We start from the raw sequence: 14,390 nt of genomic DNA, 5'->3' as shown, positions 1-14,390 counted from the left end.
TTCTTACAGGTTAACAGTTTAGAGTTACAGTGGAGGTCTTGGGCTAGAATTGTTGCTCTTGCTCTAACGTTTGTGGCAATACCTCACATGTATGGATTAAACACCATTTACATATGTGGCCGCGAGGTATGCATGCGTTCGCTCCTGCATGTGAGCACGCAGGGACGAGGGCACTTTACATTTTTTTTATTGTTTATTTTATTTTTATTTTTTTATTTTTACGCTTTCCCTTTAATTTTTTTGATCACTTTTATTCCTATTACAATGAATGTAAACATCCCTTGTAATAGGAAGAGTGCTTGACAGGTCCTCTTTATGGAGAGATCTGGGGTCAATAAGACCCCGATCTCTCCTACAGGCTGGAAATCCTGAAATAAAAAACATTAAAAAAAGATCTCGGCTATCTAGCCGAGATCACAGCAGTATTTACAACTGCCAGGATGGGCATGACGTCATCACGTCGTGCTCAGGCCAACGACAGTCATAGACTCTATGGTGTACTTCCGCCGGCGGCCGATTCCTTCTACAGTTTGCCGATTGCACGGGTGAGCCGGTAGAAGCACCGGAGGAGCGGTGGGAGGGGGGATGTCCCCTTCCGCCACCTGTAAGAACAATCAAATGGCTGAACAGCCACTAGGATTGTTCTTATGGTGAAGGGAATCGCTGGCTGAAAAAAATTATATCTGAATGATCCCCGCAGCTGCACCCAACATTCAGATGTCCCTACCTAAATCCCTGGATGTCATATGACAACCAGTGGTAAGGAAGTGGTACACGTTTTTGATCCATTGAAGTCTATGGAACCAAAAACACAACCTGCTGGTCCCTGGCCCTTTCCATAAAATGCGCAGATGTGAACATGACCGATAGGAAACAATGTTAAATGGACTGTAGTGTGCTTCTGCAAAACCGAAAACGCACTAATAAATGCATAGGTGTGAACCAGGCCTGAAGTCGATGGCTGTCCAAAAGGCACAGATTTGGAACAGTTTGCCCTCTCCCTAAAATCCTTTAGTGTAAACATTCATATTTGAATTTATATTTAGAGATGATTTGTTAATACTCTTCCTGTCTATTAGCACCCAAATTATCCGCCTGACAATACGCAACTTGTATATCATGCATAGTTTTAGTATAGTTTTCTTTTTCCTTTTTTATGGCCCAGATGTTTGGCACGGGCACTAAACACTGGAGACATACAGATTTAGCTATAAGTGTACTTGACCAAATTAAAGGTCAGGACTCCAAAGTACGAGTACAATGTGGGTCAGGAGCTTAGAGAAGAACATTGTTATTCATCAGCTATTGGCAGCTACAGGTCCCAATGGTCTGCAAAGCATGCTGGATCTTTTGGTCTCCTGGCATCTGGAAGTAAGCCCAGTCCTACTAAAGATCAATATCTAAATTCCACTGGGTTTAATCAGTTGAACTTTGCTCACAGGACAGTGAACCTGTAAGTGACACTTCCAAGCCCTTCTCATATGTTGTCAAAGTTATTTGAGGACAATATCCCTTGTTCTTTAATGTCTGCCGTTTTTTTGGCTCATGTACAATTCTGCTTGTCATGTAGGTTATATTCAGGGAATGCAGCTGTACATGTTTAGCAAACAGATTTCAAACCTCATCTTTAAAAATACATGATTTGCCCCTTTACCAGTTATCAAAACCATACCTCCCCCTACACTGTTATTGTATATAAATTATTATTTGCCAATAAGGCTCTCCAAAAGGGGAAATGGTTTCCACATGCATCAGGCTTGTATTCAGAATATCATACAGACTTTTTCTGAATGCCCATCCATGGACAGTACAGTAACAGCCTATGAGACATTATCAGCTGAGGTCAGGGTGTAAGAACCACAGAAGAAAATACAAGTTTATGATGCAGTCATATAAGGCCTCATGGAAGAGGTATGCAGTTCTTGTATAGCTATGTCTGTTGTAGACAATGCAATACAGATACAAGACAAAGCCCGAGACAGTCTTTTTTGGTCAAATTTGTGGTCATTATTAACCGGTTGCCGCACGACTATATACTGCGGCGGTCAGCCCCGGCCAGGCAGAGTGATGTATCGGTACGTCACTTGCCTGTCACTTCATTGTGAGCCAATAGCGGACGAGCGCGCGCCCGCCGCGGCTCGTTCACAGGGAAGTTAGTGCGTGTGACCGGCGGACCCGTTGTCCGCCGGTCACTCGCCAATCGTCGGTACAGAGGGAGAAAGTCAGGCGGCTGATGTAAACAAGCCGCCTGTCATTCTCCCCTGTGTAGAAACAGTGATCAGACGGTTCTACTATGTAGGACCGTTGATCACTGTTCCTACATTAGTAGCCACAGCCAATCACAGTAGAAAGCCTGCCCTTAGGGACACACTTAACCCCTCCCTCCCCAATAAAGTTAACCCCTTCCCTGCCAGTGTCATTTTGCAGTAACAGTGCATATGTATAGCCCTGATTACTGCAGTAATGTCACTGGTAACCCCAAAAGTGTAAAAAATGTCAGTCAAGGGTCCGACCTGTCCGCTGCAATGTCGCAGTACCGCAAAAAAAATTGCAGATCGCCGCCATTACGCGTTAAAAAAAAAACACCAAAAATGACAGAAATCTTTCCCTTAGTTAGTAAACGCAATAACTTTTGCGCAAACCAATGAAAATACGCTTTTTGCGATTTTTTTTACCAAACATATGTAGCAGGAAACAAATTGGCCAAAAATGTTAAAAAGTTTTGATTTTTACATTTTTTTTTGGGGGGGGGGGGGATTTCATATAAAAAAATGTGAAAAATATTGTTATTTTTGCAAAATTTACGCTCTTTTTTTGTTTATAGCGCAAAAAGTAAAAATCGCACAGGTGATCAAATATCACCAAAAGAAAGCTCTGTTTGTGGGGAAAAAAGGACGTCAAATTCGTTTAGGTACAGCGTCGCACGACCGCGCAATTGTCCGTTAAAATCACGCAGTAAAAAATCGCAAAAAAAAAAACCTGGTCGGAATGGGGGTAAAATCTTCCGGGGCTTAAGTGGTTAATGCGGTATTTACTTATTGCATTTTACCAATTCATAGATGTGGCTGCTGCGCTAGTTTTCTTTAGGCTTTTTCTCCAGTTGATCTGGCCATTAAGTCTGTTATTTTTAACTTCCTTTAACTAATTATGCAGTTTAGCAAAAGTAGTAGTAGAGGCTGCTTACAATGATCAGCTTATATTCGTTTATGTAGGAACATTTAACCCAAAAGGAAACATAACTGTTCCTATAACTGCTTAAGGCCCGTACACACGTAGCGATTGTCGGCCGTAAATATTCGGCCAACGTCCGATCGGCCGATTGTCGGCTTGTTAGTATGATGCTTCCGACAACCAACTGCGACTTTTCGGCCGAACAGAATCTGGTATGCAGTCTTTAAAATTTTTGTTGGCCAACACCAGAACGGCCGATTGTTCCTCAGTCAGTACAGAATTCGGCCGACAAACAGCAGATGAGCAAGACTGGGCATGCTCAGAGAAGAAAAAACACACGGAAAGTTAACCATCACATGACATCACTTCTGCAGTCGGCTGTTGTTGGCCGACAAAATTCGTGTGCAGTCTTTAGCACTTTTCAACCGACAGGACAGCACCGGACAAAAGACGGCCGATCGTTCGGCCGACAATCGCTACGTGTGTACGGGGCTTTAAAAAAAAAACTTAGCTGGAGTTCAGCTTTAATTCATTAGTCAAGTCCATCCTAATTTGCTAATACATCTAACACTACCCTAAACCCAGATTGACAATGCTGCTGTTCAAGGGTGCCTCTCCTGCTCCTCCAACCAGAGAGGAGGCCCCCTATGATAGGAAGTGTGTTACAGGCCAGATCAATAGGATATAAATAAAAGGAACTAAAGGGAAAAAGCCTAAAAAAGAATCATCTCTGATAACACGCAATTGTGCTGCATGTTTGAAAATGACTTGCTAAGTTATTGCTAGACTTCCCAGGCTTCAAAAGTCTGTTGCACAATTTCAGCAAGTCCGCATTGCATGATTGCGGATCAATTTTCTTTGCAAACATTCTGCAAGTCTGCTGCAAGTTCTGCTTCAATTATGTTGTGCAATAGTCATCCCACCACAGGGGTCACTGTGGCTGAATTTTCATGCTGTAGACTTGCAGAGCTCTTGCTGTAGACTCACCACTGCAACCTTGCTCTTGGTAGAGATTTTAGCAAATTTTAGATAGCAAATCTTCTACAAATTGGAAGTGTCAACTAAAAATTGTGCTTCAAATGCTCTGTAAGTGTACAACTTGTCAGTGAAATTGGGCAGCGAGTTAACAGACTTACAATTCAACACTGCCACAAATGTGTAGCAATTTATCCTTGCTATCTGGAATTAATTTAGCCACCACAATCACAGATAGCAAGCACTTGAGCTGCATGTTTGAAAATGACTTGCTAAGCTATTGCTAGGCTTGCCAGGCTTCACAAGTTTGTTGCACAATTGCAGTAAGTCCGTATTGTATGACTCCGGATCAACTTTCTTTGCAAATATTCTGCAAGTCTGCTGCAAGTTCTGCTTCAGTTATGTTGTTCACATCTAGTGGTACTATCACTAGTGCAACTTTTTATGTTAAACCAATGTTGTGCCACAGTCATCCCACCACAGGGGTCACTGTGACCTGCAGTGTTCTTGCTGTAGACTCACTACTGCATCTTTTGCTCTAGCTAGAGACTTGCCACCCAAATTTGCAATAAATCGGAAAAGTGTCAACTAGAACTTGTGCTTCAAGTGCTCTGCAAGTGTACAACTTGCAAGTGAAAATGTGCAGCAAGTTAACAGACTTACAATTCCACACTGCCACAAATTTGTGTCAAGTTATCCTTGCTATCTGGGGTAGCATTCCAGTCATAACTACACCTATACTTGCTCCCAGACCCATTCTAAGCATATTGTAACTACCCTTTAAAAGTAAAGATGCTTATACTTACCTATTCTGAGGGCGCTCCATTCCGGTCACATGATCGAGTTCCAGCCCCAGCTTTAGTGTAGAGCAGCCTTTCTCAACCAGTGTGCCGCGGCACACTGGTGTGCCGCCAGAGGTCCTCAGGTGTGCCTCGGAATCATGGGAGAGAAGGGCTGTCAGATGAGCCCAATCTCCCAATCCCCTGCCGAACTGTACATCGGCACTGTGAGGGAGCTCCTTCAGCTTCAAAAGTGAAAGTAAAGGGAAGAGGAGTGTGCTGTGCCCTCTGCTTCCCCTACAATGCAGTACCTGGCTGAATGAGAAAAAGGTACTGTGCTACAACATTTTAAAAGGGCTTTATACATGTGTGTGTTTGTGTTCGTGAGTTTGTGTTCGTGTGTGTGTGTTCGTGTGTGTGTGTTCATTTGTGTGTGTTCATGTGTGTTCACATCTGCATGGCTGCATGCTATATATAGGGCAGCCCATTCATTTCAATTGGCTTCTCTACCCGCAGAAATGCAGGGAGAGAAGTACCTGACCCTTTTTTTAAATTGCGCGGCACCAAAAGCATCCCATGTTCTCCAATGTGTGGGGTACCATTAAGAATTATTGGCACCCCTAAAAAGCAGAGCATTTGTCTGTGTGTCAGGAACCAGCCTGATTTTTTGCGTGTTCCACAACATACAGCAACCTTAACTTAACCTTGGACAGGGGTGCCTCAAGACTAAAAATACTTTTTCAAGGGTGCCCCGACTGGAAAAAGGTTGAGAAACACTGGTGTAGAGGAGGGACAGCCAACAATGGATACACACTAGTGGGGATGTCATTGCCCAGGCTCTGAAGCCGTTGTTTGCAAACTCTCCTTCACTGGTCAAGTGACCGAACCAGAGCACCCTCAGAACAGGTATAGACATCCTTCTGTTAGAGGGTAGTTTAAATAGGTTTAGAATGGGAACCTTTTTTTTTTTTTTTTTTGGGGGGGGGGGGGGTTTACAACCTGTAATTTATTTTTCATGTTTCATTGTTTCTTACTGTGTTTTTCTGACTCTTTGTAACTTCCTCCGTGAGCTCCTGAACCTCGCCTTTTCTCCGTTATTTTCTTATGTTTGGAATGAGCAGTATGCATTAGTTGTTTTCACATGCTCTTCTCTATGCACTCTACAAATCCCATATTCTAAAGTCTATTGTAAAGATTGAGCAAAAGAAGGTGGCTACATTCCAACATACAGTGGGACCATTATTATTTATTATTATTATTATACAGGAGTTATATAGTGCCAACATTTTGCACAGCACTTTACAACATGAATCATGAAAATGAAAGCTGAGCTCCACCCAAAATGGGAAACTCCGCTTGTTCGCTTCCTCCCCCCTCCGCTGCCACATTTGGCACCTTTTGGGGGGGGAGGAGCGGGTACCTGTTTTTGACAGGTACTCGCTCCCACCTCCTGGTGACTTCACCATAGCAAAGACATCCGGAAGTGCACTCCCCCTCCCCCTTCCCCCGAAACTGGGTCATTCGAGCTAAGCACGACTTGTACATACGCAGTAGGGTACCCGCTGTAAAGCTGCAAGGCTTCATTGATGTTTTCCCCTACAAATAATGGCGGCGGCAGCACCTGAGAGCTGATTGCAAAATCGGCTGGGATGCCAACATCGCAGGATTAGGACAGGTAAGTGTCCTAATATTAAAAGTCACTAGCTACAGTATTTGTAGCTGCTGACTTAATTCTTTGGTGGGGGGCTGGAGCTCTGCTTTAAACGTAGCCATTGTCTAACAAAGGAATCTCAAAACAGACTTTAGGAGGGGCCTGGACTGTGGCCATTGGGAGTAGAAAATGTTCCAATGCCTGTAGGGAAAAAACAATGCCCCATCTTTGTCAGTGGGAGGAATTGTGCCCCATCGTTGGTGCCATTGGAAGGAATTCTGCTCCATCATTGGAGTCACTAGGCCCCATTGTTTGTGTCATTGGGAGGAATTGTGCCCCATCGTTGGTGTCATTGGAAGGAATTGTGTTCCATCATTGAAGTCACTAGGCCCCATTGTTTGTGTCATTGGGAGAAATTGTGCCCCATTGTTTGTGTCATTGGAAGGAATTGTGCTCCGTCATTGGAGTCACTAGGCCCCATGGTTTGTGTCATTGGGAGAAATTGTGCCCCATCGTTGGTGTCATTGGCAGGAATTGTGTCCCTTCATTGGTGTCATTGGCAGGAATTATGCCCCATCGTTGGTATCAGTGGATGAAATAGTTCCCCAAGGGCCAGATAAAAACAAGCACAGGGCTGAATCTGGTCCCTGGACTGCAGTTTGGAGAACACTGGTCTAAAACGATGTCAGATCACAGCAGCAAAAAAAAAAGGAATTTGGAGATTTTGGAGGAGGCTGAGAGCAATATAAGGAACTTTTCTTGAGTTAAGAATAAATACTTGAATAGAAGTAAAATCCAAAAAATATAAAATAACAGAGTCTAGTGTCACTTTAATAATACATCTATATTATATTTTCCTGCTCTTATATTTCATCAACCTTCATAAAACTTTTGTAGATATTATGCATAGAAGCATCTAGGGAGAAATCAGCTCTGCCTACACCCCTGCTGCCTTGGCACTAGCCTATGAATGCCTTACTGTAATTATGTTCCAAAAGACTTGATTTGCTGCAATTTCTTTAGCTACTAAAAGGGAACTGGCAACATCAAACTCTTTTTTAACCAAACAGAGAATTCACTACAAAGACGCTGTCACTGTAGATTTTTCGAAATCATCAAAGCATTATACCCATACACAGTTAAACATTAATGCAAAATATGTCTAAAATGACTTTAAGTGAGCGGTGAAAGTGTTTGATCACTGACATTCTACAAGCCGCCAGCAAACTCGGTGCCCAGTTCACTCCTAATAACATGGGATAGTTTTGCCCAAGCCGTAATGAGAAAACTCTAATGTAAAGCCCCATTAACAAAGAACTTTACTCAAGGAGGAGATGTTAATGAGTAATGAAACAAAGAGCTCTGTTACACAGATTAAATGCTCCTGTGTCTAAGTACAAAGGTCATGTTGCAAAGTGCAGCTGCTAGTCAGCTCATAACCCTGCCGCAACCTTGGATTCCCCGGGTTCAATGTCTGTCTTCCTCCCTTCCTGTTACTAAGCTGACTAGTGCAAGGTCTAGCCAGGGTTCAAAGTTTACCATGGGAGAGAGCTTGCTGGATACCTTCTTTGTGAACAGCTGCACAGTATTATAAATAGCAAAAAAAAAGAAGAAAAAAAAGCAAGGGAAATTGGTCACTTAAAAATCGTTAGAATATAAATAGAATGGACTTTTGCAACACGAAAAATCCAGCAAATCTGCAAGTTGTAGAATTATATTCTAATTCAACGCTAGAAGACTTTTTACAAACTTAGAAAGAAACAATGTAAATAATAAAGCTGAAAGCGGTGTTAGTGCCGGGTCACACTTATGCGATGCGGGAAGGCTGTGAATTTGCAGCCTGTTCCCGCATCGCAAACGCACCCTTGGCAGTTCACACTGCCATATGCGATACGCTGGGGGTGTCAATGAAATGTTAACGACACCCCCAGTTTGATCGCATATCGCAGTGCGATCTTTACAGTTTGCATAGGATCGGATCGCACTAGTGTGAACCACTGTGCGATCCGATCCTGATGCGGCAGGAAAAAAGGGTCCTGTGCGACTTTGGTGCGGGTGCAGTGCGAATTTAGCCACACAAAGTGTATGGCTGAATTCGCACCGCACAGCCGATCGCATGTAAAGAAGGAGCAGTGCGCTCCAATATTACATGCGATCGCCGCAGCCCCAAGAGTGTGAACCGGCACTTAAACTTCATACGAAAAATGTATTATGTTGTTTCTTACCAATTATTAGATGTCCTTTCACTCGGGCTTTCCGATCAGGTCCACCTGTCAGTTTTTTAGGCGGACCTGATCAGACCCTCCATTCACCCTTCTGGAGAAGAGGATGTCAGCGGTGACATGTCTGCTGACATCCGCCACTATCCGTTCCGATCCTGTCCGCCAAATCCAGGTGGATGGTGATCCTATTTTCCATCCGTCTGGAGGATCGGATAAAAACGGACAGGCAGTCTGTTTTCATCTAATCTCCCCATAGAGGAGAGCAGGGCTCTGACAGGTCCATCTCAGCACAGTGAGTGGAGACAGACCTGTCATCCGCCTGCTCAGCGGGGTTCAGCGGATCGATCCGTGCCGAGCAAGCGGATTCTGTCAAACGGATCCACCCGTGTGGAAGGGCCCTTAGGCCTCTTTCACACATACGGTCCATTCAGTTCATCAATTCAGTCACGTCAAAATGTATCAGTTTTTCATCCGTTTTTTTTTAAATCCACTACCAATGATAAAACGGACTGAAAAATGCACCGTTTGTCCGTTTACATACGTTTTTCGTTTTTCGATCCATTTTTTTGACGGATGAAAAAACGGAAAATTCCTATCATACTTACCGTAATTTTCCTTTCCTGATAGTCTCCATGGCAGCCTACGTGTGGGTTAACCCCGCCTCCACTCCAAGGGTATAGGACCCCCCTCCCATAAATTTCAGCTCTCAGGTACAGCAGGTGTTCCATATCTTAGCCGAATCCAAGACGAGAGGGTGGGTACTCCGGCTGCCATGGAGACTATCAGGAAAGGAAAATTACGGTAAGTATGATAGGAATTTTCCGTTTTCCTGTCTGTCTCCATGGCAGCCTACGTGTGGGAAATAACTAGCTCACTCCACACGGGTGGGAATGCTTTAGCAAAGAAAATTTTAATTCATGCTATTTGCAGACAAAACAGTCAAACCAAAATTAACTGAGGACAGAGAAGCAGGCTCTACACAATAGTGGGTCATAAAAGTATTGACTGATGACCACGAAGCCGCTCTGCAAATCACATCTGGAGCCACGTGCCGCGAAGCCGCCCAGGAAGTAGAGATACTCCTTGTAGAGTGCGCCGTCACCGCCTCCGGAGGAGCCAGCCCCTCAGCTCTATAGGCCTGTTGGATAGCTGCCACTATCCATGAAGCGATAGTCCTAGATGAAGCAGGTTTACCTCTGTTCTTTCCCCAGAACAGGACAAAGAGGTTGTCAGACTGCCTGAATGGTGCAGTTGCTTGAAGATAGGCTTTTAAGGATTCTCCTACATCCAACGGATGAGGATTGGACTCATTAGATGAACGGAAAGTAGGCAGGACAATCTCCTGATTCTGGTGAAACACTGAGGTGACTTTCGGATTTGAATTCAGCCTGGGTATCAGTACTACCCGATCCGGAAAAAAAGTCAAGAATGGTTCTTTACATCCGAGAGAACTTAATTCAGAGACCCTTTTAGCCGAAGTAATGGCTACCAGGAAGACAGTTCGGATGGTCAGGTCCTTGATAGAAGAAGAGGAATCTATGCCCGATTTGGAGAGGGCATTTAGGACAAGAGGTAGATCCCATTTCGGGAACCTAGGTCTTCTCTGAGGATTGAGCCTGATTGCTCCTTTGAAAAATTGTTGGATTAGTGGGTGTTGGGCCCACATGACCCCGGAGAAGGCCGATAAGGCCGAAACTTGAACTCTAAGAGTTGCCACTGAAAGGGGCATATCCAGACCAGCCTGAAGAAAACTTAGTATTTCTTGAATCCCAGGGACTGAGGAAGACATACCTTCAGGATATGCAGACTCCATGAATCTTGCCCAGATTCTACAGTATACTTTATTAGTACTTGGTCGTCTAGCATTCATCAAGGTGGAAATGGCTGTAGATGGGCAGCCGAGCGATTCCAACCTTTCCCTCTCAAGAACCAGACCGTCAACCGGAGAATTGCAGGACAGGGGTGCACTGATGTTCCCTGAAGAAGCAAGTCTGGTCTGAGGGGAAGAGGGACCGGGTCCCGGTAGCTCAGTTGTAGGAGTAGCGGAAACCATGGCCTGTTCGGCCAGAAAGGCGCCACCATCACTATCTCCACACCTTCCGCTTGAAGTCTTTGCAGGAATTTGAGAATGATGGGTACTGGAGGAAAGGCATAAGCCCTGCTGAACTCCCACCTGTCGGTTAGTGCATCTGTCCCGTAAGCTTGAGGACACTTGCCCCTCGTGACATACTTCTCCAACTTGTGGTTGCAAGGGGAGGCGAACAGATCGACTTCGGGAGATACTCCCAACGATAGAATCCATTTGAACGACTCCACATGGAGCGACCATTCGTTGTGGTTCAACTGGACCCTGGACAGAAAATCCGCTTGAACATTCTGTGAACCTGGGATGTAAACTGCCGAGATGTTTACTAGGTGAGTCTGGGCCCAGGACATGATCGGGTCTAATTCTCGTAGCAGAGAGAGACTCCGTGTCCCACCTTGTCTCTTCACATAAGACACTGCCGTGGTGTTGTCCATCCGAATCATTACAGATTTCCCCTCTAGCAGGTGTTGGAAAGATCGAAGACCCTGGTAGGCTGCTCGGAGTTCCAGTATATTGGAGACTGGAGTGTGTCTCTGAAAAGACCATCTCCCCTGTGTCATCTCTGTCAGACAATGAGCCCCCCAACCTGAGTTGCTGGCGTCTGTTGTGATTATAGTCCATGAGACTGGAACCAGAGAATGACAGTTGAGCAGATTCCTGCGTTGCAGCCACCAAAGAAGACTGTATCTCATGCTGGAGGAGATATGAATGTACTGATCTTTCTCTTCTGTGTTCCATTGTTGTAGGAACCCTTTTTGGAAGGGCCTCATATGCCAGAGAGCCCATTTGACCATTGGAGCCGTGGACACCATGGTGCCAATGATTTTGAGGCACTGAGAGGCTTTCAGCCGAGGAGAGGAAAGAGCCGGAAGGATTCTCTCCCTCACTACCGGTATCTTCTCTAATGGGAGAGAGATTGAATTCTCGACGGTGTCGAATTGCGCCCCAAGATAGACTAGGCGCTGAGTAGGCTCCAGCTGACTCTTTTGTAGGTTTAGCAGCCAGCCAAACTCTTTGAGGGTCGATATGACCTGATCTCTGTGTGCCAATAACTGATCCTTTTCTTGAGACAGAAGCAGAAGATCGTCTAAGTAATGATGTAGACGTATACCTTTCAATCTTATGAAGGCTACCACTGCTAGAAGAACTTTGGTGAATACTCTGGGTGAGGTAGACAGGCCGAAGGGTAGGCAAATGAATTGCAGATGCTGATTCCGAACACAGAAGCGAAGATATTTGTGGAAGTCGGTTGCCACAGGTACATGAAAATACGCATCCTTTAAATCTATTGAGGCGAGCCAATCTCCCGGCAGTACTGCCCTTTGAATAGTTGAGAGTGTTTCCATCTTGAATTTTTCGTTCTTTATGAACTTGTTCAGGTATGTGAGATCTATAACAGGTCTCCAGGCCCCGTTCTTCTTCTGGACTAAGAAGAGGGGTGAGTAAACCCCTTGAAATTTTTCTTGTTCCGGAACCGGAGCTACCGCTCCTTGAGCCACCAAGGCGTCTACATAGGCGAGCAAGACTTCTCTTCTCTCTTCTAGACAGGGTAAATGAGTTGAGATGAATCTTGGAACTGGATCTGCCAGAAATGACCATCTGTGGCCTGTAGAGACCGTCCTGACGGTCCAAAAGTCCGTGATTGAGGCCGCCCAGACATGCTGAAAATGGAGAAGACGTGCCCCCACCTGACATGCCTGGACGGGCCCAATCTCAAAAAGATTTAGTGGAATCTTGTCCAGCAGGCGCTGGATTTTTTGATGACCTCCGAGTAGAGGATTGACCACCTCTCCAGTTTCTTCGGAAATCTCTATTAGGCTTGTAAGAGCGTGCATCTCTTGATCTCTCCGTGTATTGCCTCCTAGGTTGAGGCTTCTTCTGACCAAATAGTCGTCTGTCTTGCGGGAGGAAACCTGACTTTCCGCCAGTAGCCTTGGCAATGGCGCTGTCTAGTTTGTTTCCAAAAAGGGAAGTACCCTCAAAAGGGATCTTACACCATGCCTGTTTAGAAGCTGGATCTGCAATCCACGGGCGAAGCCACAAGGCCCTCTTTGCTGTTACTGAGGATAGCATCGATCTGGACAGAAGACGCAGAACATCAATAGATGCTTCTCCTAAAAACACTGAAGCCAGCTTGAGTTCGTGAATAGGGGAACTTTCTACGGCTTCTTCCGAGAGACTTCCAAGTTTGGATTCTATATCGGAAACCCAGACTTCCATGGCTTTAGACATTGTTGCTAATGCCATCACAGGTTTGCAGGCCGCGCCGGCCGTCACAAAGATCCTCTTTAGGTCCAGATCTATCTTCCTATCCAAAGGGTCTTTGAAAGAGACCGCGTCATCTAGTGGCAAAGTGACATGCTTTGCTAATCTTGTAACTGCCGCATCCACAAGAGGAGCAGATTCCAGACGGGCGACATCTTCAGGTTTAAAGGGATATAATTTCCCAAGTTTGGAGGATAAGGAAGACTTACTATCCCCTTTACTCCATTCTTCAGTAATCACCTCTTGTAATTCAGAGAGGGAAGGGAAGTTGATACGCTCCTTACCAAGGTGCTTGAAGAACTTCCGCTGCTTTTTCTGAGGAGACACAGGATCCTCCCATCTGAGAGCTTCTTTAATGGCTCTGATCAGGGGTGAAACTAGGGCGAACTCAAAGCCGCCTACAGCCCCTTCTTCTTCCGAATCACTGTCAGATGACTTTGCAGAAGTAATACTCGGTTGAGAGGGGCCTTGATCTTCCTGCACTTCCCCTGGAGAACTGGATGTGGTGGGACCAAGTGGTGGGACTGTACCCCATTCTTTCAGGGACTGTTGTACTATTCTCTTCACTAGAGATTCCAATCTTTGATCCTTTTGCCCCCTCTCACCGGCTGCATGAGCAAAACATGGCTCACATAGGGACTTGTCCTCCGGGACATGCGCCCCATAACCCCAACAGGCTCTCTGGTGTGTGCGGTGACTCTGGTATCGTGTATGGTGTCTGGGGGAGGAATTGGAGCGTCTCCCTTGTTGCCTACTCCCTGATGGAGATTCACGGCGTTTAGATCTGGAGGATGAACTCCCACGAGGTCTGACAGGGTCTCTTTCTTGTGGTAAATCAGGCCTGGGAGAGCTGATGGAAAAAAGAGAAAATCGGGGAGACACTGGATTTAGCCATGACCTAGGGACCAGCAAGCCCTCCCCGCCCCCCCCTCTGAAAAATGCCAGCACCCACCTGTTGTGAGAGGGCTGGCCACAGGAGGGCGGTGACGCAGGATCCATACTTCAGGCCAAACAACCAGACTGATAAAGAAAGGTAATACATATCAGACACCATGTCAGTGATACATTGTGAGGTGACAACCCTCCGCCCCCCCCCCCCTCTGCAGTCAAGTCTCCATTGCACATACCTGTAGCAAGGAATCCAGAGACACTGGGAAGCTGCCGCAACGCCCACAGTACATTCCCAAAGTACAGGGGAATCGTCAGCTGTTTAAATCTCCCGCCGGAATGACGTCAGCGGT

At 45.5% G+C, this 14,390-nt stretch overlaps 2 long non-coding RNA genes across 2 annotated transcripts in view; one reads left to right on the top strand and one right to left on the bottom strand.

The window, feature by feature from the left end:
- Window positions 1-4,837, top strand: part of LOC309545470 — a 1,154,934-nt gene extending 1,150,097 nt beyond the window's left edge. Inside the window, exons 2-3 of the long non-coding RNA XR_014224894.1 lie at window positions 4,059-4,177; window positions 4,689-4,837. This is a non-coding gene — a long non-coding RNA (uncharacterized lncRNA). The remainder of the gene's footprint in view (window positions 1-4,058; window positions 4,178-4,688) is intronic.
- LOC309545471 overlaps window positions 1-14,390 on the bottom strand; it is a 960,129-nt gene that overhangs the window by 227,978 nt on the left and 717,761 nt on the right. The gene's annotated exons all lie outside the window — the stretch shown is intronic.

Source organism: Pelophylax lessonae (genome assembly GCF_965119305.1).
Source record: "Pelophylax lessonae genome assembly, chromosome: 2".
In the NCBI taxonomy this organism is placed as follows: domain Eukaryota; kingdom Metazoa; phylum Chordata; class Amphibia; order Anura; family Ranidae; genus Pelophylax; species Pelophylax lessonae.
This window is presented reverse-complemented; position numbering and strand designations above follow the sequence as displayed.